Genomic DNA, 27,911 nt, shown 5'->3' with positions numbered 1-27,911 from the left:
TGAAGCCGACAGCAGTGGTGTTAACGGACTCTGCGGTGCTGTTAGAGTCCGGAGAGCGGGGCCATTTGTCTCTCTGTCGATGGTATTGATGGCTCCGGGGCCCGCTGGGAGCCCAAAGAGAAAATCAACGCTCCGCAGTAAACAGGATTTATGCCCAGAATGTGTTTTCTAACTAAACTGAAAGGCTGAAGTATCGGATTTGGAGCTGTTCTGTGATTAATTCTCTGTGGGTTGGACGGTGGGCGGCTCTCAGTCGGTTGTTAGTCTCCTGCAGGAAAACTGTGCTGCTGAATGATTTCATTTTAAACTTAAAGGCTCCAAACAAACTCACCAAACATACCAAATGCAGAGAACATCTGGAGGGTTCATGCAGATACTTAGCTTTCCTACCAACAGTCCACATTGGTTTCCTTCATCCGGGACCAAGACAACAAACTGTGTTTGAATCCAAACCACAAGGTTTCCTGAACATTTACCAAGTATTTTATATCCCAACACCTAACCAAGTACTTACCCATAGTGGTGATCAAGTATCCACTGATCAGATCAGAAAACACAAATATGCTGTAAATGTTGTTTCATTTCGGTTTGACCACGTTTACACATCCGGGGCTTTTCTTTTTGAATGATTGATTTTCCTGTCAATACATTGTTTGAACTGTTTTATTTAGTTAATGAATACTTCCACACAGAACACAAATATTATGCAGCGAAATTGCAATATGTGATAGATTTGTTTCTGAGCTTTTGTACCGCCGATAAAGTCATCGACCAATCACGTCGTTCAAAAGGGTTTGAGTTGCGCCTGTTATATTTTGCAGGTTCATTTGTCAAACTCCGTGTTTAAAGCTCTTTAGAGGACTCAATCTAGCCCTGCAGAGACCAAACATACCACAGCTGACATCGTCATTCATAATGAGCATTTAGCAGCTAAATAGAACTGGTGGAGACCAAAAACAGCTAAAAGAGACAGAATATGAAACTTTAAAGACTCCCGATGATCGTGCTGCTCTGGAACTTTGCCTTCAAGTTATCAACACATCAACAACATATCGACCTGAAAAGCTGATGATTTGTCCGCGTTGTGTTGCAGATTTGCTCCTCGTGGTCCAAACTGAGGCAGAAACGTGTTCAGGCGAGCTGAAGATGTTTGAACTTGAAGTGTGTGCACGACACAGTGAAGAGTTCTCATCCATCAGCAGAAATCCAACAGGTAGACCAACGCGTTATCGGCTCTCGGTGACCCTGAGCTGCACCGCCTGAGTCTGTACAGTTTTAAAAAATGAAAGTCAGTCCAGGAATGTTTGTGGTGGAGAACATGGATCTCACAATTGTCACAAAACAAAGTAATGTACTCATTAGTTTTGAATATTTCTTGAGAAAAAGGGAAAATATGACCTGATGGGAAGCGCAAGAGTTTTACAAGGTTTTCTTTAACCATAAAAACCAGACGGAGGATGTCAGCTTTATGCTTGCTATAGATGACTTTGTTAATCTGACGGACGTGAAGTTAGAGCAAGGAGAGACGGTACGGTGATAACAGCACAACACTCCGGTGTCCACCTGGCAGATCTGCTCCGAAATGTGCTTTTCTGTCTTTGTTACGATGGATTCTGTCCGAAATATTGAGTTCACGATGGACAGACGGGACCGAGACAAGCTCGTCCTCGTGTAAAGACCCGTCTCATCCAGGCTGCAGGCTTTTGGGTCAAACATATGTGTTTCTTATGAAAGTGGTCACTTTATAAGGTACAGCAATCCAATACAACAGCTCTGCCATGACATCTAGCTGTATGCTGTCTTTCATCCATTCATTCAGTTCTGAGGTTTAGCATTGAGGTCACAGTCATAATGGACCGCATCATACTCAGACGTGTTTTATTGGATTGCATTCGATTGTGCAGGTGTAGCTAATAAAGTGAGATACTTAATGTGGAGAAGAACGTTCACAGTGACTTTGAGAGAAATGTGGGAAGCGGTTCTCCAAACACCTTCCCTTAAAGCGGAGCGTTGGACGGACGTCTGGATCCATGTGTTGGTGGATCTTTGCTCCTCCAGAGAATCACTGCAGCTGACTGTGGAGTAAACAGACTGCTGAGTAAATAACTGTAAGTCTGTCGTTGATTTAATGTGCAAACGCCTCGAGGCTGCAGCAGCTGGGCTTCTGCTTTCCCAGGATGCTTCACTGCTCAAAGACCCAGAAGGGCTGAGTGTGTGTGTGTCTTTAGTCACTTGGGCATATTTCCAGATGGCACCAATCCTCAACTGACCTGTTGGTCTGAGCCACACACACACACACACACACACACACACACACACACACACACAGGTTTGTATTTGTGGAGACCCTTGTTGGCATATCTACCTAAACCCTGAAACCTATCCGGACTATTTTCAGTGTTCTTCTTGCTGCTAGTTAGCCAGTTAGCTGCTCAGTTGCTAACAGAAAAAAATAAGTGTCTGTATATTTCAAAAGATGTATTTTGGGCCGTTTTATAACTGTCTACAAATCATTCCGCTGCCTTCGCGGAGCGGTTTATGTCAGACCGTCCTGGTGGTGAAAGTGTTAAATGTTTCCTTCACGTCTCTCTGCCTGCAGTAAACAAACCGAGATGAAGCTCAGAGACGATTAGATCCATTCAGATTGTGACGCTACAAGTTTAAATATTTTGAAGTCTTGCAGAACTCTGCAGAGCTGAAAACACGTCAGACTCAGTTCTGTCAGAGGCATTAAAGAGAAGCAGCTTGTTTACAGAGCAGGATGTCTATAGGGTGATGTAGGGACGGATTAGGATGCTCTCAAGAAGCCGGTAACTCACAAATATTTGAATATTTAATTATTTAAAGTGAACAGCTTTTTTAACTGTATTATGGTGAACAGACAACCTGACACATATCTGTAATACTTTCAGTTGTGCCAGAGACCTGTCAATCACTGTGTGGCCCCGCCCCTAAAGCATCCCCTGCTTTATGGTCTGTGTGACTCTAAATGGACCATCATGTACTAAATGAACATCATGCTGTATTGAAGAAGACTTGAAACTAGAGATTGAGACCATAAACTCATGTTTACAATGTTTACTGAGGTAATAAATCAAGAGAGAAGTAGAGTCATTTTCTCATAGACTTCTATACAACCAGAGGAGTCGACCCCTGGTGGACATTAGAGAGAATGCAGCTTTAACACAAGAACCAGAGGTTAGCTAGTTAGCTTCCTGTAGTGTTTGCTAGCATGCTTGGTAGCTATTCAGGTCGCTAGCTTACTGGAGGAAATCCAAAGTCTGACCACTTGCTTCAGGGGTTTGTGGTGGACGGTTACTTTCATAACGGAAAAATAAGTGATTATCAACTGTAGACATAGATACTGGTATTGGATATGGAGCTATTGGAGCGATTAACTACAAAAAAACTACAGCTCTGATCAATTTTAATGAGATTTTCTCAAATCTGAAACGTACTTACATTTTTGGGGTGCAAACATTTTTCAAGCTTAACATCAGATTCCGCCGTTATGCAGATGACACACAAGTATATATCTCCGTCTCTTCTACTGCCTGTCTCACGTCAATATGTGGATGTGTAAAATGGCTTTAAAACTAAATGTATCACTTTGAGGTCACAAAAACTATTTATTCATCTGAGGAACTTTGCCGAAATTGCACCACTTCTACAGCGCAAAACATTCAATACATGTGGGCTCTGTCTTCTTCTCTGTGTGTTGACCACACTTGACGTCTTTATGAACCTTTGAAATAGATTGTTAAAGGTCTTTACAAAATTTGAAATACGCGCCTTAAAATTATAGATGTATAGGACTAAACATTGTCACCTTTTCACGGCATAATGATTCTGTAGTTTGAGTTGATTCACAGGAAATAAAGAGACAAATGTGATTTTCACAGTTTGTTCGTATTTTAACGGTCTGTTGTTTTTCAGTTTGTCTACGAGTCTTTTCTCTGTCAGTAGATTCCCTCCGAACACTAACTTCTACCTGCTGAAACCGTAAAGCTGTTGAACAAATAGAACCTCATTTAAAATGCAGTCTGATCTAATTTAACGGATTCAAATTCACCGTTTAACTTGTCAGTGTGCGTTTGCACGGTGTTCATTGGGAACGGCATGAGCAGACTTCTTGTTCAGCTGAAACTCAGCACCCATCTCCCCTCCTCTCTCTCTCTCTCTCTCTCTCTCTCTCTGTCTCTCTCTCTCTCTCTCTCTCTCTGTCTCTCTCTCTCTCCCTCTCTCTCTCTCTGTTCGCTCCATTTAACTGAAGCCACCAGCTACATGAATACCCATGAACAGCCAGGAGCTCTGCCAACAGCTCCATTACAATGTGCTCTCCACCTCCTCTTCATCCCCCTCCCTCTCTGTTTTCTCTCCATCTCTTCCCCCTTTTGCTCCCGCTCTTCCTCTCTCACTTCGAATCTCCCTCAAACTACATGGCCAACAGTATGTGGTCACTTCCCATTAAACCCTCCTATGTGACACTGTAATCATCAGAGTGGTGCTTTGACTCGGCTGGTTTTTGTTTCTTATTCTGTGTATTTGTTGCCACGTTGTTGTTTATTTCTAGTCTGTGTTAGACTTGCTGAAAGAAGCACTCTGGGCCGTATTTATATTTCTTTATGCGTTTCAAGCTGAACATCAGATATCGCCGTTACGCAGATGACACACAAGTGTATCCCTCCGCTTCTTCTGCTGCCGGTCTCACGTCAATATGTGGATGTGTAAAAAATGTTGTCAAACTAAATTCATCCCTTTTGAAGTCACAAAAACTATTTATTCATCTTAGGAACTTTGACAGAATAAGATAACTTCTAAAGGTCAAAACACAGTAATTATCACTAGAGTAGCATAAATAATGGCTACGTTAGCATCTTCAGTCACGACAGTCTGTGTTCTGAATAGTTCAATAATAACTCCTTCAAAACGTTGTCTTGGCTGTCCTCCAGTGGTTTAACTTGCTGTAGTGATGTACAGGTTAACTTCAGGACACGTCACTGTTTGGATACATGTTACAGGTTACGGTTCAGTAACGGTGGCTTGGTCCAACAAACTGGACTTTCCCCCACAGACAGCTGTTTGTGTCAAACCAAAAACAAACACTGACTCTACGCTGGTTACATAACGTTACGTACGGAAGTCTGATCAGGGTGGTTGTATTTATTTATTTACGATAGTTACGTTGTTGTGTTACATTAACTCACGTTAAGTTGTAACGTTAAGTTGTTACTTTACCTTGTTACGTTAAGTTGTAACGTTACATTGTTAAGTTACATTGTATGTTGTTGCGATACGTTGTTAGATTGACTTGTTACATGACGTTACATTACGTTTTCACGTTACGTTGTCATGTTATGTTGTTACTTCATCTTGTTATGTTAAGTTGTCACATTACCTGTTGTTTAGTTATGTTGTTACGTTACATTATTGCATTATAATTTTAACATAAACCTTTTTTTCCCTAACGTTAACCAAGACGTTCCGTTGACTGGACCTAACCGATCTGTTCACAACGTTCATCACGTGGCGTTTTGCGTTTTTGCACGTGTGATATTTAACGTATTTACGAAACAAAAGTTGTGTCCAGAAACGTCAACATTCAACAATTTGTGGTTCTACAGAAACGAACGGCAACATTTTGTCGGACTTCTGTGTTGTAAACTGACCCTTTAAACCAGAGCCGATGATAGAACAGCTGTTTCTACGTTTACTGGACCGTCTGGACTTTAGTGACTGACTGTTTGTGTGTAATGATGATATTTGTCTCTGGTTCGGGGACGTGAAGGTGAACAGTGTGCAGATTTTAGTTTGTTCACTCCTACCATGTTAGCCATGTAGCTAATGCTAGCTAGCCAGCCATATGCAGATATCAGGCTGATGTCAAGACTCAAACAGCAGATGAATAAGTGAGCAGAACTTCTCCACTGACCTCTGCGGAAACTCATTATTAAAGTGGCTGCGCTGCACTTCATCTTCATCATCGAGCACTGACAGTCAATAACTGCACACATGCATAAACCTGAACCGCAGCGCTCGACGCTTTTCATCATTTCTGACCAACAGTTTAGCACATTTAGCCCCTGAAATGTTAAAAAATGTATCACGTTGTTAAAATATGATGTTTTTAATCTTTTTGCATATTGCAGGAAAATAAATCCGTAAAAACCTTGAATCATCATTAACGCATAGCGATCGTTTTGTCTCCCCGTCCACATCTTCATTTCATTCAAACTCTGCAGCAGCTTGATAAACGAAGCAGATAAACCTGCTGATGACACATCTCAGACATTACACAACTCAGTCTCATGACTAAACTCTGTAAAACTGATGAAGTCTAGACTTTAGTTTTTGAACACTGATATCTAAAATGTCATTTAGCATGAAACACATACTTTTGGCCACATAATGTGTGTGTGTGTGTGTGTGTGTGTGTGTGTGTGTCTCTCTCGTCCTCCCCTCCTCCTCCTGTATTTATTTCATTTTGTCCTCTCCGCTGCGGTTCCTCCTCTTCCAGTCAGGGAGATTTCTGAGCCTCCCCATTGGTTCACAGCGAGCACAAGGCTCCCCCCTCCTCCTCCTCTCTCTCTCTCTCTCTCTCTCTCTCTCTCTCTCTCTCTCAGAGAGGGGAGAGAGGGAGGGAGGGAGAGTGAAAGTGGAGAGGCAGGCAGGCAGACGTGTTGCAACAGATGGCTTTACCAGTGGCGGCTGCACCGAGGAACTCTGGGAACGCCGTTAGACACGGAGCAGAGAGAGAGGAAGAAGTGTTAGAGAAACGGAACAAGAAAAAAAAGACAGAGTGAGACTTCTTCTTCCTCTTCCTCTTCCTCTTCCTCTTCTTCCCCTTTTCAGCTACACAAACTCACCGTCTTCGTCTCCAGGAAGACGTGTCAGAGTGAGCACAAGTTTCACAGCTGAGAGGAGCAACAGTTGTCTGGAGGAGAGGAGAGTGTGATGTGAGCCTTCATCATCCTCCTCCTCCTCCTCCTCCTCTTCCTCCTCCTGAATCGGTGGGTCAGAGAGGAGAACACCTGCTGACAGCGAGGACGTTCCCCGAGGGAGGAGACGCAGCAGCAGGAGGTACAGAACTGTTTCTGTTCTACTTTATCAGGTTCTTAGCTGCTCTGAGGTCATCTTTGGACTGATGAAGTGTGTGTGTGTGTGTGTGTGTGTGTGTGTGTGTGTGTGAGGCTCTTCAGTTCTGCTCTACTTCACTGTGTGTCAGTTCCTGTTGGTCAGAGCAGCTTTGTTACTGTGTGTGTGTGTGTGTGTGTGTTGCTCCACTTTGCTGGTGTGCTCCTCGCATTAGTTTAGAGGCCGTGTTGTGTTCACACTTGTCACACTTGTTTGCAGCAGCAGTGTGTTTTAACATGCAGCTTCAACTGTACATGTGTGTGTGTGTGTGTGTGTGTGTGTGTGTGTGTGTGTGTTTATTGCTTCCTGCTCGACGGACACGTGGGAGTGTGTTATAGCTGCGCAACACTGAGGTCAGTCAGGAAAGAGGGAGGAAAGAAAGAAGGGAGGATGAATAAAGGGAGGTAAAGGAAAGGAAGGAAGGAAGGAAGGGAGGAAAGCTGTTCCACCCAGCTCTGTTTTTATTATTATATTATTTTATGTTTCCTAACTGAGGAATAAAAGGAGTTTAACACAAAGTAAGAAATAAAAAGAAGTTAGACGAATAGAAACGCTGAAAACAAACTCTGAGACTGTAAACGAAATGTAAGACGTGTGAAAGTCGAGGTGAAGATGTTCCAACACATCGACGGCAACGTGAATAAGAGTCGAGAGATGCAACAAAGAGCCTCGTCCGGGATCGAACCCGTGACGTTGAAGCTACGCGCGCCGACCTTGAGGTCAGCGGAACGCCGCTCATCACAAGACTTCACCGCTCTGTGACGGTGTCGGGAGATGACGGCGTGTTTTCTGTGATTATGTACTAAAGTATCTCCTCAACTGGCCGATGGAGTGCCGAGATACATGACAACATGTTCATGTTCCCCAGAGGATGAATCCTGATCACTGTGGTGAACTTTTAACCAGCGAGCAGGACAATGTTTTTATTTAACCAATGACGTATCTTCACATCTGCTGGATGGACCGGGGACACATTCTGCAGACATTCATGGTTCCCAGAGGATGAATCCTGTGAATGTGTTGCTGTAAAACCACCATCAGGTTGACGGTTGTCATTAAGTCATTGAGTCTGCAGATAAAGGTTTTCATTCTAAATCAAGCTTTTGTTTTCTCTATTAATCAATTAATTGATTGTTTTATCAAACCAACGGTCCAAATTCAGTAAATTATCACAACAAAGAAACTAAAGACTTTAACAAGTTGTTTCTATTTGTTGCTGCTGATACTTTTCTGTCAATCAGCTGAATAATCGACACATTGTTTCAGCTCAACAATGAATGGATTGATAGACATTCATGTTCCCCAGAGGATGAATCTTCAGATAACAGGTCAAAAAACATCAGTAGGATTCATCTTCTGGGGACCATGACCACGAGGGACTTCTGTTTGGACTAATAGTGAAGAACAACCGATATTACTACAAGTAGAGACACGAAAAACTACTGTTATAGTTCTGTGTGTGTGTGTGTGAGAGAGCTGCAGTGGTCGTGTTGGCGGTCACTGTTTCGATTTGGTCACCAGGTTCCCACCATCCATCACGCTCACACACACACACACACACAGAGCAGGGTAAATAAGGTTGATGGCTACTTTGCATCCGCTGGAATGTAAACATTCACTGACCCAAACTCTTCAAATATTAACGCACACACACACACACACACACACACACACACACACACACACACACACACACACACATTCACACCCAGCTGTTGCAAATTAAAATGTTATAAATTCACAAAACATTGGTGAGAAACCATGAAAGTAAAAGTAAGATATTTATTAAATAAGCCTCGTGTCTTTAAAATAAGTTATTTTATGTTTTTAACACTTTGAAAATGCTCATATTTCTCTTCATACTAACATTACATTGTTTCTTACTGAACATCAAGTTTTTTTAACCATCATTACTTGTTTCTTTATGTTTCTTTATGTTTCTTTATGTTTCTTTATGTTCTTGTTTTTCTGTGAATCTTTCTGCATCGTGAGTTTCGTCTCTTCTGTTTATTGACGGTTTTCCTTCACGAGTGTTTCGTCAGACTGACGGACGTTTGTTGTGTCAGGACACGACCGGGATTAACAGAGAGGGAGGAGTGTGTGTGAAAGCATCACACTCACACTGTGTGTGTGTGTGTGTGTGTGTGTGTGTGTGTGTGTGTGTGTGTGTGTGTGTGTGTGTGTTTTCGGGGGTTTCCCTCCGCTCTGTACTGAACCGATGAAGACATTTAGCTTCTTCTTTCAGTAGTTTGTTCTACAATGAACAAGAAACTGAAGTATCTTCAGAACAGACCGTTGGTTGTCAGAGTGTGTGAGTTAACTGTACTGTGTGTGTGTGTGTGTGTGTGTGTGTGTGTGTGTGTGTGTGTGTGAGAGAGAGATATTGACACTGTTGCCTGAAGCTTCTCATCCTCGTTGTCCTTTCACCTCTCGACCTTCTGTTCTCTGTGGATCTGCAGCGATGTCGTTCTGTCTCTTCTTGTTTCGACTGATCGATGTCCGGCGGCTCCGTTGGATTAATAATCCTGCTCACGATGTTTGGAGTTCAGACCACAGACATCTGAAAGGCTGAATATTATAATACCAGCTCATTTCTGTTTGCAGTATATAAGCAGTGAAGCAGTGAAGCAGTGAAGCAGTGTAATCCAGAGTAAAGAAGTGCGATACATCATAATGAGATCTGCGTTTGTATCTTTTATTGCTCGTGAAATAAATAAAAAGCCTTTATTTACGAAACCTCAGTGTCCACTTAATTAGGTACACTGGTGCAATAAAATGCAATCCAATAAACCGCTCCACCATGAAGCCTCCTGTACGACCGATAGTGTTCAGCACAGCGTCACACAGCTTTTAATTCAATTATGTTTATTTTTGATATGAGATCATGAAGGTTTATTAACGTTCTAACCTCAGAATGTAAATATAATAAAACGTAGTCCAGCAGGTTTGACTATAATTCCCACAATAGCGTTATAACTTCCCATTTATGTTTGTTATTCAAGTTATAATAAAAATGCAATAATATCATTATTATTATATTTTCACACACTCACTCTTTCTACGACCATTTTACATTTGGAAAGCTGATATTTCATATTTAAAGCAGCTGTAATTCATATTCTATATTCATGTAGCCTGATTGTCCAGAATGTGAAAATAAAATGCAAATTAAATTTTAGCATTTTTATTTTTACCCAAATAAAAAACAGGCAACATGTGTGGAGCATGTTACTGCTGTTGTGTAGTTTAACTGTAGTGTTGATAAAGTCCTCTAACACGCTGCTGATTGAGTTTATATGAACGTTATGTTTGTAGAGATGTGACTCAACAATAGTTATTCTTTTTAATTTAAATGAACTAGATTACATTTTGAAAATGTGAAATCAACATGTGCAAACAGTTTTAAATGTTATTTCACTAAAACAAACGTTTGTAGTCTGTAGTATCAATAATTGAAGATTATGTCAATGTTTTCACGCGTTAATGTCGGACAACAAGAGTCGCAGGATCGATTCCCTCTCATCTCACGAGTCCAACCAGCTGAACACACACAATGACATCATCACCGAGAGTCAGCTGATCCTCGGCCCAATGTCGATACCATGGCAACGCAGCCTGGTGACCTTTGAACTCGTTGTAGGGTGGTCTCACACACACGCACACACACACACACACACACACGCACACACACACGCACACACACGCACATACAGTCTCTGCTTCACTTTGTGTTTGTCACTTCTCGCTTTCTTCTCTTTCTAATACAAATTAATTTAGAAAGCCAGTTGTTGGACGTGTGTGTGGGTGTGTGTGTGTGTGTTTGTATATGTGTGTGTTTGTGTATGTGTGTGTGTGTGTGTGTGTTGGGTCAGTGGGGTCACATGTAGAAATGTAAAGAACAGCAGGGTCTCTTCTGTTCTATAGAAAGGCATTTTTACACACTCAGTGTACTGAAACAGCGTACTGTATGTGTGTGTGTGTGTGTGTGTGTGTGTGTGTGTGTGTGTGTGTGTGTGTGTGTGTGTGTGTGTGTGTGTGTGTGTGTGTGTGTGTGTGTGTGTGTGTGTGTGTGACGAGATGATAGATTTGACTAAATTGTCTGGACACAGCGTTTTTGAAGGCAGCATTTCAACCATGTTGAAGCTGAATGTACTTCTGTTGAGTGGAGGAGAACCTATAAACCAGCTTTTATACTATTCATCACGGGGCTCGGTTTATATGCATCGTATCGTTTGTATAATGTCCTTATCTTATGACAATATTAACTGTAGATTTAAAAAAATTAGATCACAAGATAGTTTTGTTATCTTCAAAACATGCAGAGGAGGAAAGAACTATCAAAGACTTTTCCCTAAACCTAACTAAATAGTTTAGTTGTCTCAACCTAACTAAGTAGTTCTGTTGTCTCAACCTAACTAAGTAGTTTAGTTGTCTAAACCTAACTAAGTAGTTTTGTTGTCTCAACCTAACTAAGTAGTGTTGTTGTCTAAACCTAACTAAGTAGTTTTGTTGTCTCAACCTAACTAAGTAGTTTTGTTGTCTCAACCTAACTAAGTAGTTTTGTTGTCTCAACCTAACTAAATAGTTTAGTTGTCTCAACCTAACTAAATAGTTTAGTTGTCTCAACCTAACTAAGTATTTCTGTTTCCTAAACCTAACTGAGTTTCCTTTGAAGACGGAAGTTTATTTTTAAAATACTTTATTCATGTAACAAGCACAAAATTGTGCTTTTTGTTTTGACTTTTGTCAAAAAATGCACGAAAATTTAGTTTTTGTAAGATATTAAACTGTTTTATGAGATTACATTAAACATATACATGACTTTCACCCAGGAGATCACTGTTCATGTTCAGAGTAAAACCAAACGTGACCTACTTACTTAACTTAGGTTACGTAAAAAACATACTTTTTTTTAACCCAAACTAGGATCTCCTCCTGAATCTAATCAAGTAGTAACATACTTAACCCACATATTTAAATATATCGGACTATCCTGCACGTTGAAACAAGATGTCCATGTGGCTAGTTTTTGATTTTAGTCAAAAAAATATATATAAATGAGGGGTACATGTCCCTGCGGTCCACATATGAAATTAGGCCATTGTTATTGAACACCAGCTTTTTTTCAGCAATAGTGTTTTCAACACTCTGTGATTGTCTCTTTATTAGCAATTTGTATTGTTAAAAACAAAGGCATTAACATACAGGACCTGGTGTGGCGGACAAAAACACTGCATACACACATTTCATGTCATGTAGAAGTCCAAATAGGATTGTGAGTTCTGTATTATCGTGTTGGATGAAGTGATGAATCCTCTAAGCTTGTTCATTCCTACACATATACATTGTCTGTTATGAACACTGCAGCTTGTAGGGGGCGCTGACAGCACTTCATAGTGTCAGACTCTTCTCTCTTGAACGTGCTGCAGTGTTTCCTCCAGTGTGACTTTACATCAGAGCCTCATAAATCAAATCCTAAGTCTCTCACACTTTAATTGTCCTTTTCACTTTGTTTCAGTTAGACAGAAGGTCAGTTAGCTGTTTTTTATTTTCTATTTATCTCAGAGCAGCTCTGATTGGTGTTCGTTCTCCTTGTGCTGTTATGTGATGAAGCCCTCCCCCGTCCTCCCACGTCCTCCCCCGCTGTAGCAGAATTTATGAAATTGGTAATCGTTATAGACCGCAGCGTTGGAGCGGCTGACCTTCAGAGAGACTCTGAGAGAAGGAATAGGGAGAGGTTTTAGTTTGAACTAATCTAAATTCTTCATAGAGTCGTTTAAAACAGTGACATTCATCAGCAGAAGTCGTTAGTTTACTACATCCTCTGCTGCTATTAATGAGAGAGAAGAAGAAGATAGGACGTTCCTGCTTAGACGGAATATAGGACTCAGGGAACATGGGACTGAGGGAACATAGAGCTGAGGGAACATAGAGCTGAGGGAACACAGGACTAAGGAACATACAATTGAGGGAACATAGGGCTGAGGGAACATAGGACTCAGAGACCATAGGACTGAAGGAACATAGAGCTGAGGGACTATAAGGCTGAGGGAACATAGGACTAAGGGAACAAACACAGGTCTGAAGGGACATAGGGCTGAGGGAACATAGGGCCGAGGGAACAAACAGGACTGAGGGAACAAAAAGGGCTGAGGGACCATAGGACTCAGAGACCATAGAACTGAAGGAACATAGAGCTGAGGGACTATAAGGCTGAGGGAACATAGGGCCGAGGGAACAAACACTGGACTGAAGGAACATAGGTCTGAGGGATCATAGGACTGAGGGAACATAGAGCCGAGGGAACATAGACATTCTCCCGTCAGTGTGTCGTAATAACTGATTGTTTGAGTCCGGATCGGTTGGTGTCGACAGTCTGAAGATAAAATCACTGCTTGTTAAAAGATTCTGATCTGGTTGAGTCATCAACATTATTTTAAACATTTACAAACTGGATGTTATCATGAAACAAATGAACACATAACTAGTAGAGAATATCAAACTGTGCTATTTTATTATTATCTACTTCATCAGGTAGATAATAATAGGAAGTTTCCTCTCCATGTTGCCCTCATCTCTCCATCGTCCATCTCACCCGAACTTGACATTTTCCTTCTCCGCATGGATTGCTGTATAAATTATATATTTTGACGAATTTCCTTCTTGACTCCGGCACAGAAACACGAGAGAATTCCTGTTCCTGCTTGATTCTGGACGTAATCAGATCATCGCACAATGACATTATTCGTTCATTATGTGTCGGGAGTCTGGTCTTTGTAGGGTTTTTGGATCATTTTAAGAATCTGTTCCTAGCTTGACACAACATCTGGATTATGTTTGTGTTACAGCTGGTCTCACTGAGCGTGTAGCTCAGAAGCAGAGCTGCTGAATAAAACACAAACCGCCCGTCAAACATGATCTCATGACGCCCCGCCGGACGGAAACACCGCAAAAATGAGAATCAAACTGCAGTTACTGTCTTCAGGTGTGTGTGTGTGTGTGTGTGTGTGTTACATGACATGCTGAATGGAAATGGAGCAGAGTGACTCCGACTGGCAGAACAGGACAAAGACAGACAGACAGCGGGAGGAAGTGAAGTGTGTTTCAGATGAAGGTCACAGATGATTTTTCGTGTCCCGTGGGGGGAAACCTGTTTGTTGGCCGAGAGATGGCAGCTCCCAGAGACTGACACCATCCCAAAAATACTCCACCTACTTTGGCGGAGCAGAAACCCGTCTGATACTGAGTTGACTACCACATGACGACATTTCACTCAGTGTGTATTTTGGATTCTCCCCTTATTGATGTTTTATATTTTATTTACCTCTTTCGAACTGCAACTGCAGCACAACCATTGAAATATAAATACAATGTATCATTTCCTCAGTATCGTTTCCTCACTATCGTTTCCTCAGTATCGTATCCTCACTATCGTTTCCTCACTATCGTTTCCTCAGTATCGTTTCCTCAGTATCGTATCCTCACTATCGTTTCCTCACTATCGTTTCCTCAGTATCGTATCCTCACTATCGTTTCCTCACTATCGTTTCCTCAGTATCGTTTCCTCACTATCGTTTCCTCAGTATCGTATCCTCACTATCGTTTCCTCACTATCGTTTCCTCAGTATCGTATCCTCACTATCGTTTCCTCACTATCGTTTCCTCAGTATCGTTTCCTCAGTATCGTATCCTCACTATCGTTTCCTCACTATCGTTTCCTCAGTATCGTATCCTCACTATCGTTTCCTCACTATCGTTTCCTCAGTATCGTTTCCTCACTATCGTTTCCTCAGTATCGTATCCTCACTATCGTTTCCTCAGTATCGTATCCTCACTATCGTTTCCTCAGTATCGTATCCTCACTATCGTTTCCTCAGTATCGTATCCTCACTATCGTTTCCTCAGTATCGTATCCTCAGTATCGTTTCCTCACTATCGTTTCCTCACTATCGTATCCTCACTATCGTATCCTCACTATCGTATCCTCAGTATCGTATGTCATCTATATGTTATCCTCATCCTCTTTGCTGAGGTTTGCGTACGACAACTCGAACTCTCCAAACTGCATAAACTTGTTTTAAAATGCTTGTTTCCACATGATGAGTTCCTCACTATCGTATCCTCACTATCGTTTCCTCAGTATCGTATCCTCACTATCGTTTCCTCACTATCGTATCCTCACTATCGTTTCCTCAGTATCGTATCCTCACTATCGTTTCCTCACTATCGTATCCTCACTATCGTTTCCTCAGTATCGTATCCTCACTATCGTTTCCTCAGTATCGTTTCCTCACTATCGTTTCCTCAGTATCGTATCCTCAGTATCGTTTCCTCAGTATCGTTTCCTCACTATCGTTTCCTCAGTATCGTATCCTCACTATCGTTTCCTCACTATCGTTTCCTCACTATCGTTTCCTCAGTATCGTATCCTCACTATCGTTTCCTCACTATCGTATCCTCACTATCGTTTCCTCAGTATCGTATCCTCACTATCGTTTCCTCAGTATCGTTTCCTCACTATCGTTTCCTCAGTATCGTATCCTCACTATCGTTTCCTCAGTATCGTTTCCTCACTATCGTTTCCTCACTATCGTATCCTCACTATCGTTTCCTCAGTATCGTATCCTCACTATCGTTTCCTCAGTATCGTATCCTCACTATCGTTTCCTCAGTATCGTTTCCTCACTATCGTTTCCTCACTATCGTATCCTCACTATCGTATCCTCACTATCGTATCCTCAGTATCGTATGTCATCTATATGTTATCCTCATCCTCTTTGCTGAGGTTTGCGTACGACAACTCGAACTCTCCAAACTGCATAAACTTGTTTTAAAATGCTTGTTTCCACATGATGAGTTCCTCACTATCGTATCCTCACTATCGTTTCCTCACTATCGTTTCCTCAGTATCGTATCCTCACTATCGTTTCCTCACTATCGTATCCTCACTATCGTTTCCTCAGTATCGTATCCTCACTATCGTTTCCTCAGTATCGTTTCCTCACTATCGTTTCCTCAGTATCGTATCCTCACTATCGTTTCCTCAGTATCGTATCCTCACTATCGTTTCCTCAGTATCGTTTCCTCACTATCGTATCCTCACTATCGTATCCTCACTATCGTTTCCTCAGTATCGTATCCTCAGTATCGTTTCCTCACTATCGTTTCCTCACTATCGTATCCTCACTATCGTATCCTCACTATCGTATCCTCAGTATCGTATGTCATCTATATGTTATCCTCATCCTCTTTGCTGAGGTTTGCGTACGACAACTCGAACTCTCCAAACTGCATAAACTTGTTTTAAAATGCTTGTTTCCACATGATGAGTTCCTCAGTATCGTATCCTCACTATCGTTTCCTCACTATCGTATCCTCACTATCGTTTCCTCAGTATCGTATCCTCACTATCGTTTCCTCAGTATCGTATCCTCACTATCGTTTCCTCAGTATCGTTTCCTCACTATCGTTTCCTCACTATCGTATCCTCACTATCGTTTCCTCACTATCGTTTCCTCAGTATCGTATGTCATCTATATGTTATCCTCATCCTCTTTGCTGAGGTTTGCGTACGACAACTCGAACTCTCCAAACTGCATAAACTTGTTTTAAAATGCTTGTTTCCACATGATGAGTTCCTCACTATCGTATCCTCACTATCGTTTCCTCAGTATCGTATCCTCACTATCGTTTCCTCACTATCGTATCCTCACTATCGTTTCCTCAGTATCGTATCCTCACTATCGTTTCCTCACTATCGTATCCTCACTATCGTTTCCTCAGTATCGTATCCTCACTATCGTTTCCTCAGTATCGTTTCCTCACTATCGTTTCCTCAGTATCGTATCCTCAGTATCGTTTCCTCAGTATCGTTTCCTCACTATCGTTTCCTCAGTATCGTATCCTCACTATCGTTTCCTCACTATCGTTTCCTCACTATCGTTTCCTCAGTATCGTATCCTCACTATCGTTTCCTCACTATCGTATCCTCACTATCGTTTCCTCAGTATCGTATCCTCACTATCGTTTCCTCAGTATCGTTTCCTCACTATCGTTTCCTCAGTATCGTATCCTCACTATCGTTTCCTCAGTATCGTTTCCTCACTATCGTTTCCTCACTATCGTATCCTCACTATCGTTTCCTCAGTATCGTATCCTCACTATCGTTTCCTCAGTATCGTATCCTCACTATCGTTTCCTCAGTATCGTTTCCTCACTATCGTTTCCTCACTATCGTATCCTCACTATCGTATCCTCACTATCGTATCCTCAGTATCGTATGTCATCTATATGTTATCCTCATCCTCTTTGCTGAGGTTTGCGTACGACAACTCGAACTCTCCAAACTGCATAAACTTGTTTTAAAATGCTTGTTTCCACATGATGAGTTCCTCACTATCGTATCCTCACTATCGTTTCCTCACTATCGTTTCCTCAGTATCGTATCCTCACTATCGTTTCCTCACTATCGTATCCTCACTATCGTTTCCTCAGTATCGTATCCTCACTATCGTTTCCTCAGTATCGTTTCCTCACTATCGTTTCCTCACTATCGTATCCTCACTATCGTTTCCTCAGTATCGTATCCTCACTATCGTTTCCTCAGTATCGTTTCCTCACTATCGTTTCCTCACTATCGTATCCTCACTATCGTTTCCTCAGTATCGTATCCTCACTATCGTTTCCTCAGTATCGTATCCTCACTATCGTTTCCTCAGTATCGTTTCCTCACTATCGTTTCCTCACTATCGTATCCTCACTATCGTATCCTCACTATCGTATGTCATCTATATGTTATCCTCATCCTCTTTGCTGAGGTTTGCGTACGACAACTCGAACTCTCCAAACTGCATAAACTTGTTTTAAAATGCTTGTTTCCACATGATGAGTTCCTCACTATTGTATCCTCACTATCGTTTCCTCACTATCGTTTCCTCAGTATCGTATCCTCACTATCGTTTCCTCACTATCGTATCCTCACTATCGTTTCCTCAGTATCGTATCCTCACTATCGTTTCCTCAGTATCGTTTCCTCACTATCGTTTCCTCAGTATCGTATCCTCACTATCGTTTCCTCAGTATCGTATCCTCACTATCGTTTCCTCAGTATCGTTTCCTCACTATCGTATCCTCACTATCGTATCCTCACTATCGTTTCCTCAGTATCGTATCCTCAGTATCGTTTCCTCACTATCGTTTCCTCACTATCGTATCCTCACTATCGTATCCTCACTATCGTATCCTCAGTATCGTATGTCATCTATATGTTATCCTCATCCTCTTTGCTGAGGTTTGCGTACGACAACTCGAACTCTCCAAACTGCATAAACTTGTTTTAAAATGCTTGTTTCCACATGATGAGTTCCTCAGTATCGTATCCTCACTATCGTATCCTCACTATCGTATCCTCACTATCGTTTCCTCAGTATCGTATCCTCACTATCGTTTCCTCAGTATCGTATCCTCACTATCGTTTCCTCAGTATCGTTTCCTCACTATCGTTTCCTCACTATCGTATCCTCACTATCGTATCCTCACTATCGTATCCTCAGTATCGTATGTCATCTATATGTTATCCTCATCCTCTTTGCTGAGGTTTGCGTACGACAACTCGAACTCTCCAAACTGCATAAACTTGTTTTAAAATGCTTGTTTCCACATGATGAGTTCCTCACTATCGTATCCTCACTATCGTTTCCTCAGTATCGTATCCTCACTATCGTTTCCTCACTATCGTATCCTCACTATCGTTTCCTCAGTATCGTATCCTCACTATCGTTTCCTCACTATCGTATCCTCACTATCGTTTCCTCAGTATCGTATCCTCACTATCGTTTCCTCAGTATCGTTTCCTCACTATCGTTTCCTCAGTATCGTATCCTCACTATCGTTTCCTCAGTATCGTTTCCTCACTATCGTTTCCTCAGTATCGTATCCTCACTATCGTTTCCTCACTATCGTTTCCTCACTATCGTTTCCTCAGTATCGTATCCTCAATATCGTTTCCTCACTATCGTATCCTCACTATCGTTTCCTCAGTATCGTATCCTCACTATCGTTTCCTCAGTATCGTTTCCTCACTATCGTTTCCTCAGTATCGTATCCTCACTATCGTTTCCTCAGTATCGTTTCCTCACTATCGTTTCCTCACTATCGTATCCTCACTATCGTTTCCTCAGTATCGTATCCTCACTATCGTTTCCTCAGTATCGTATCCTCACTATCGTTTCCTCAGTATCGTTTCCTCACTATCGTTTCCTCACTATCGTATCCTCACTATCGTATCCTCACTATCGTATCCTCAGTATCGTATGTCATCTATATGTTATCCTCATCCTCTTTGCTGAGGTTTGCGTACGACAACTCGAACTCTCCAAACTGCATAAACTTGTTTTAAAATGCTTGTTTCCACATGATGAGTTCCTCACTATCGTATCCTCACTATCGTTTCCTCACTATCGTTTCCTCAGTATCGTATCCTCACTATCGTTTCCTCACTATCGTATCCTCACTATCGTTTCCTCAGTATCGTATCCTCACTATCGTTTCCTCACTATCGTTTCCTCACTATCGTTTCCTCACTATCGTATCCTCACTATCGTTTCCTCAGTATCGTATCCTCACTATCGTTTCCTCAGTATCGTTTCCTCACTATCGTTTCCTCACTATCGTATCCTCACTATCGTTTCCTCAGTATCGTATCCTCACTATCGTTTCCTCAGTATCGTATCCTCACTATCGTTTCCTCAGTATCGTTTCCTCACTATCGTTTCCTCACTATCGTATCCTCACTATCGTATCCTCACTATCGTATCCTCAGTATCGTATGTCATCTATATGTTATCCTCATCCTCTTTGCTGAGGTTTGCGTACGACAACTCGAACTCTCCAAACTGCATAAACTTGTTTTAAAATGCTTGTTTCCACATGATGAGTTCCTCACTATCGTTTCCTCACTATCGTATCCTCACTATCGTTTCCTCAGTATCGTATCCTCACTATCGTTTCCTCAGTATCGTTTCCTCACTATCGTTTCCTCACTATCGTATCCTCACTATCGTTTCCTCACTATCGTTTCCTCAGTATCGTATCCTCACTATCGTTTCCTCACTATCGTTTCCTCACTATCGTTTCCTCACTATCGTTTCCTCACTATCCTATCCTCACTATCGTATCCTCACTATCGTTTCCTCACTATCCTATCCTCACTATCGTTTCCTCACTATCGTTTCCTCACTATCCTATCCTCACTATCGTTTCCTCACTATCGTTTCCTCACTATCCTATCCTCACTATCGTTTCCTCACTATCCTATCCTCACTATCGTATCCTCACTATCGTTTCCTCACTATCCTATCCTCACTATCGTTTCCTCACTATCGTTTCCTCACTATCCTATCCTCACTATCGTTTCCTCACTATCGTTTCCTCACTATCCTATCCTCACTATCGTATCCTCACTATCGTATCCTCACTATCGTTTCCTCACTATCCTATCCTCACTATCGTATCCTCACTATCGTTTCCTCACTATCCTATCCTCACTATCGTTTCCTCACTATCGTTTCCTCACTATCCTATCCTCACTATCCTATCCTCACTATCGTTTCCTCAGTATCGTATCCTCACTATCGTTTCCTCAGTATCGTATCACTATCGTATCCTCACTATTGTATCCTCACTATCGTATCCTCAGTATTGTATCCTCACTATCGTATCCTCACTATCGTTTCCTCACTATCGTTTCCTCACTATCGTTTCCTCACTATCGTATCCTCACTATCGTATCCTCACTATCGTATGTCATCTATCATAGATGTTATCCTCATCCTCTTTGCTGAGGTTTGCGTACGACAACTCGAACTCTCCAAACTGCATAAACTTGTTTTAAAATGCTTGTTTCCACATGATGAGTGTCGCCTGTTCATGAGCATCCAAACCGTTCTCTTGGCGTCACTTTTTAGCAATTGAGCTAATTGCCGCCCCACCGCTGAGTGCTCAGCACTGTTGTCGCTTTTAGTGCTGTTTGCGCTGTTAGCACTGTTAGCTTCTAGCACAGTTGCCTTTTTCTTTGTCTGTTCTGCTCTGTGTAGTTTTATTCACAAAAAGAGAAAAAAAATGAAACACGAGCTGATGGAAGTGGATCTACACTGTAATCCCTCCTCTCATGATCTTGCTGAGAGTTTTCTTGGGCAGGTTTTCCTGATTTGAATCGAGGGTCAGAGGGTGCAAGAGAGGAAGGAAGATTAGAAACACTGTCTAAACATGTTGATCCTATCAGGATCAGAGGAGAGGAGACAAGGAGAGGAGGGGAGGAGAGAGATGAAGAGAGGAGGAGGTGAGGATGAGGAGAAGAAATAAGGTTGAAAAGCTTTTCACTGAAGCATGAAATGAGAATTGGAGGATTGTTACTGGTGGAGAACACACACACACACACAAACACACACACACACACAAACACACACACACAAACACACACACACACACACACACACACACACACACAAACACACACACACACACACACACACACACACACAAACACACACACACACAAACACACACAAACACACACACACACACACACAAACACACACACACACACACACACACAAACACACAAACACATACACACACACACACTCTCTTTCTCTATCTCAACACTTCAATTCTGACCCCATATCACATCACTGACCCCCCTCTCAAAACATCTCCTCCTCCCTATCACTATCTGCTGGTGCCTCTGTGTGTGTGTGTGTGTGTGTGTGTGTGTGTGTGTGTGTGTGTGTGTGTGTGTGTGTGTGTGTGTGTGTGTGTGTGTGTGTGCAGCATCCATCAATACCAAACTGGAAGATATCTGGAGATTCTCTCAGATGTACAAATATCCAACAAAATGTCTCCAACAGTCATAGTGGGCGTTTTTACTTCACACCTTAAAAACTTCCCGAATGTTCTCTTCTGTTTTTCTCAATCATTACTTTTAATTTAGAAAAACGCTGAAGGTTTTTCAGTTCCTCTTATTTTTTATGAAGCTTGCCGCTTCCTGTGCAGCAGCTCTGGGCAGTTTGCTGTTCTCTCTCTCTCTCTCTCTCTCTCTCTCTCTCTCTCTCTCTCTCTCTCTCTCTCTCTCTGTGTGTGTGTGTGTACGTAGTAGAAAGAGCAACAAAATCCACGTACAAAGGTCAGGGTCAAACAAACAGGACTTTCACCCAGGAAACCACCGTTTGTGTCCCTAGTGAAAACAAACGCTGAGGTATTTTAACTTTATTTTACATCTCAAAACTAACATTACATACTTAAATTGCGTCAAGCTCAAACAAAGGTACACTCACTTATACAACTTAAGTTAAATAACAAATATACTTATTTTAACCCAAACCATGATCTTTTTCCTTCACCGCACCATACTGCGACTGTTTCCCATCGTTAACCACGTGTTAAAATGTGCGACCGTTACTTTTACTGTGAGGACATTTTGATTTCCTGCAACTAGTAAAACCAGAAGAGGCAAAGTATCCTCATACAACGATAAGTATGATATCTTGTTAAAAAGTTAAAATATATGTCCATATTCACAGAGAAGAACAGTTAGGTTTGGACAACAACACTACTTAGTTAGGTTTAGACAACTAAACTACTTAGTTAGGTTTCGACAACTAAACTACTTAGTCAGGTTTCGACAACTAATCTACTTAGTTAGGTTTAGACAACTAAACTATTTAGTTAGGTTTAGACAACTAAACTACTTAGTTAGGTTTCGACAACTAAACTACTTAGTTAGGTTTGGACAACAAAACTACTTAGTTTGGTTTAGACAACTAAAGTATTTAGTTAGGTTTCGACAACTAAACTACTTAGTTAGGTTTGGACAACAAAACTACTTAGTTAGGTTTCGACAACTAAACTACTTAGTTAGGTTTGGACAACAAAACTACTTAGTTAGGTTTAGACAACTAAAGTATTTAGTTAGGTTTCGACAACTAAACTACTTGGTTAGGTTTAGACAACTAAACTACTTAGTTAGGTTTGGACAACAAAACTACTTAGTTAGGTTTAGACAACTAAACTACTTAGTTATGTTTAGACAACTAAACTATTTAGTTAGGTTTAGACAACTAAACTATTTAGTTAGGTTTAGACAACTAAACTATTTAGTTAGGTTTAGACAACTAAACTACTTAGTTAGGTTTCGACAACTAAACTACTTAGTTAGGTTTAGACAACTAAACTATTTAGCTAGGTTTAGACAACTAAACTACTCAGTTAGGTTTCGACAACTAAACTATTTAGTTAGGTTTAGACAACTAAACTATTTAGTTAGGTTTCGACAACTAAACTACTGAGTTAGGTTTGGACAACAAAACTACTTAGTTAGGTTTAGACAACTAAACTACTTAGTCAGGTTTAGACAACTAAATTACTTAGTTAGGTTTAGACAACTAAACTACTCAGTTAGGTTTCGACAACTAAACTATTTAGTTAGGTTTAGACAACTAAACTACTCAGTTAGGTTTCGACAACTAAACTATTTAGTTAGGTTTAGACAACTAAACTATTTAGTTAGGTTTCGACAACTAAACTACTTAGTTAGGTTTGGACAACAAAACTACTTAGTTAGGTTTAGACAACTAAACTATTTAGTTAGGTTTAGACAACTAAACTACTTAGTTAGGTTTCGACAACTAAACTATTTAGTTAGGTTTCGACAACTAAACTATTTAGTTAGGTTTAGACAACTAAACTATTTAGTTAGGTTTAGACAACTAAACTACTTGGTTAGGTTTAGACAACTAAACTATTTAGTTAGGTTTAGACAACTAAACTACTTAGTCAGGTTTAGACAACTAAACTATTTAGTTAGGTTTAGACAACTAAACTACTTAGTCAGGTTTAGACAACTAAACTACTTAGTTAGGTTTAGACAACTAAACTACTTGGTTAGGTTTAGACAACTAAACTACTTAGTCAGGTTTAGACAACTAAACTATTTAGTTAGGTTTAGACAACTAAACTACTTAGTCAGGTTTAGGGTTAGGGTTAACTATGGAAGTGACCTTACTGAAGTATGTAAGTTATGTGACATAAATCCTGAGTGGGTTTTGTGGTCTTTATACTTCATACATGATATTGTGGTTAACATATGAATTGATTTCATGAGATATGAACTACGGCGTTTAAATATTTGTATAGCTATAGCTACGAAAGCTGACGAGGACAGATCTTCAAGTCACAGAGAAATACCGACTTCATCGATCGACTGTTTAACCAACATTTAAAGAAACCCTTTCTGTCTCTTCACAGAGATGAGCGAAGACTTTAGGTTTCCAGAGAGCTGCAAGAAAATGTGTGTTGCTCTTTAAGAAAGTTTTCAAGTCAGACCTAAGCTAGAGGGGGACCAGAGAGTCTAGAGATCAGGTTCAAGTTCAAGTCCTCGACCCGCCTGGAGACCTCCGCTGTGTGGTCTTATTACCCAACACACACACACACACACTACAGACCACCAGCCCAGCTAATTGGAGATGTTGTATCACCTCCCTCATGTCTCCTGCTCTTTCTGTTTCTTTCACATTCACACATTCACACACACACCTACACACACACACACACACACACACACACACACACACACACACACGCAGCAAACCCAGTGGGAATTGGCAGCTCGGAGCGAATTGAGAGAGAAGGCAGAAAGTCATTACTTCTCTCACTAGATTGTGTGTGTGCGTGTGTGTGTGTGTGTGTGTGTGTGTGTGTGTGTGTGTGTGTGTGTGTGTGTGTGTGTGTGTGTTTGTAATCCTGCCATCAGTATGCCGGTCATGCTTTGCAACAGAGGGAAGGAAATTGAAGAGAGAGAGAGAGAAAGAGAAAGAGAGGAGGGGGGAGGCGACAATCCAACATGGAGTTCTTTTGATTACAGATGGTAAATGTGCCTTCAGTCACCTCCTCCTCCTCTTCATCGCCTCCTCGCTCCCTCTCACTCGAGGGATTTGAGGTAGACGTGAGAGGAATCACTGACCAGGCTCTGTGTGTGTGTGTGTGTGTGTGTGTGTGTTTTTATTACAGTGTGCTGTGGTGTTTTCTAAAGCCGGGTCACAGAGGAGGTCTGCAAGAAGTTTAAAGTGAGAATGCTCCGTGGTTCCTGAAGCAGCTGTGTGGTTGTTTCATTATTTTCTGTCATTTAGTCGACCAAACTCACAGTTTACTCCCCTCACCTTCATCACCAGAGGATGAAGACGTGGGTAAACTCGTCTGGTCTCCCTCCTTTACATCCTTCATCGTCTGTGTGAGACGCACCGAGCGTTCAGCTCCAATGTGAAACCCTCCACGTCATCATCAGACACTCAGGACTACAGGCGTAGAATAAAGAGAGAGGAAGTCCATGAAGGGCCGGTGGGCCTCGTGGTGGACGGATCAAACAGACACAGGACTTTAACTCAGGGGACCAGAGTTCATGTCCCATGTTGAACCAAAGGTTGAGGGATTTTTACAGACGATGTGTCACATGACAACCACCTCTGTGTCACAAAATTCAACATGTTTAAAATATGTAGAGTAGGGATGATATCACGTTGAGGGATGATCTGAGTCCTTGAATATATGTTAGTGTGATGTTCATTTAGTAAATGATGGTCCATTTAGAGTCAAACAGACCATAAAGCAGGGGATGCTTTAGGGGCGGGGCTACACAGTGATTGACAGGTCTCTACCAGAGACGTACACGGCGTCTCTACGCCACTCCTCCTCAGTCCAGATATGGTCACTTCCTGTTCACTGGTTGCAAAAAAAACAAGATGGCGACGACCAAATCGGCGAACTCAAGACTTCAAAACATCCACAAACCTACGAGAGACGTCACCATGACGTCCACTTCTTATAAACAGTCTGTGGTGTAAACATGTTCTTGTGAAAGATTTTCAGTAACATGCAGATCGTGGACGTGGAGGAGAATTCTGTCCGAGACGCACAGTTTCATTTTCTTCTGTCAGTGAACTTCTCAGTGAACCGCCGTTAATTAGCGACATTCGACATAATCAGCTTCCGGAGACGTCTTTCATCTTCACTAGATCTTCGTCTTGAAAGGCAGAGCGTCGGCGCCGTTACCTCGTCTCTCTTCCTGCGTCTCTGTTTCATCACGATGCCGACTGAAAAACTGGCATCTTAGCCTGACATGTGGTCAGACCTGTGAATGGATCAGAGATGTTCTTGACAGGAGTTATTCCTGATGCTCTGCAGCCTCAACATAATACATCAGCTGTCATCTCTGTCATCACAAACCAGCTATACTCTGTACGTCTGTGTGGACGTCAGGGTTTTAAAGTGACTTTGACACATTTTATCATATGAATTGTCGATAGTTTAATTGTATTTTATTTTTTTTCTGTCTATTGCACATCTGTCCGTTCAGGGAGAGGGTTCTCTCCTCTGTAGCTCCTCCATTTCTAATTGTTTTAATTGTTTTTGGGCGTATTTTTTCTTTATCTGAATCAAGAGTCAAATTACTGTTATTGATATTATATATATATATATATATATATATATATATATATATATATATATATATATATATATATATATATAATTGACTTGACAAGGTGTTGTACAAAGTGAGATGCCGTCACAGAGACGCTGGTCGTCTGTTAACTGTCTCTTCTCTGTTTGTCTCTGCAGGACTGAACTCAGCAGGACGCTCGTCTCTCGCTGCAGGTAAACGTCTTTCTGTTCCTCAGAGATTCAGACACAAACAGCTTCTGCTCATTCAAACAGACGACACCAAGTGTGTGCTGCTCAGACTTACAACAACGAGTTCAAGTCATTTCAAAGTATGAAATCCTTAGTTTGATTTACTGTAAACCAATAACGTACTTACAGTATGAAACGGGTTGTATGGTTAGTTACTCCTCATTTTTCATGTGTTTTCCTGCTAAAGTCCAGCGTCACGTGTCAATCAAAGCGCGTTACATGAAAACAGCCTTTTTCAAAATAACCTCAGTTAGGTTTAGGCAACAAAACAAGAGAAGTACGCAAGTTTTATGACAAAAAAGATCAACATTTACTTCTGGTTTCACACAAAGAACGAAGAGTTTCTTGGGCCCGTCCACCTTATGGGCGATTTAGCGATCTCTATACGTTTTGGTTCAAGATATCTACGAATTACAGCGCATTCTTTTTTCGTGGTTATTGCCGAATGAGTTATTGAGAATGAGGATGCTGAATGAAACCAGCTGGAAACTAGATAGAAAACTCTCTGTTTGTGTGTCTGACTCTGGCAGATCTCCACACCAAATGATATAACGATTCTTTATCAAGATCAAGATCAAAAGCTGCTGAAGTTGTGACGTTGAGATGTTTCGGTACAGTTGGACCCACAGACTGTATATAAGAAGTGGACGTAGTCATGGTGACATGTCTTGTTGGTTTGTGGATGTTTTGAAGCCTAGAGTTCGGCGACCACATCTGGACTGAGGAGGAGCGACGTAGAGACCTGTCAATCACTGTGTAGCCCCGCCCCTAAAGCATCCCCTGCTTTATGGTCTGTTTGACTCTAAATGGACCATCATTTACTAAATGAACATCATGCTGTATTGAAGAAGACTTGAAACTAGAGATTGAGACCATAAACTCATGTTTACAATGTTTACTGAGGTAATAAATCAAGAGAGAAGTAGAGTCATTTTCTCATAGACTTCTATACAACCAGAGGAGTCGCCCCCTGGTGGACACTAGAGAGAATGCAGCTTTAACACATGAAGCTTTGACTTCACTCTTCAGAACTGGAG

At 41.3% G+C, this 27,911-nt stretch overlaps 1 protein-coding gene across 6 annotated transcripts in view; it reads left to right on the top strand.

Moving 5' to 3' along the window:
* Positions 1 to 6,699: 6,699 nt before the first annotated feature.
* LOC306704988 (extracellular sulfatase Sulf-2-like) overlaps positions 6,700 to 27,911 on the top strand; it is a gene marked incomplete at its 3' end in the record, with an annotated part of 68,830 nt that continues 47,618 nt past the window's right edge. For all 6 annotated transcript variants that reach the window (XM_079171620.1, XM_079171622.1, XM_079171619.1 and 3 more), the window contains exons 1-2: positions 6,700 to 7,080; positions 26,803 to 26,838. The remainder of the gene's footprint in view (positions 7,081 to 26,802; positions 26,839 to 27,911) is intronic.

Source organism: Pholis gunnellus (assembly GCF_910591455.1).
Source record: "Pholis gunnellus genome assembly, chromosome: 2".
Lineage (NCBI taxonomy): Eukaryota > Metazoa > Chordata > Actinopteri > Perciformes > Pholidae > Pholis > Pholis gunnellus.
Note: the sequence above shows the minus strand (reverse complement) of the source record. Positions and strands in the feature narration are given on the sequence as shown.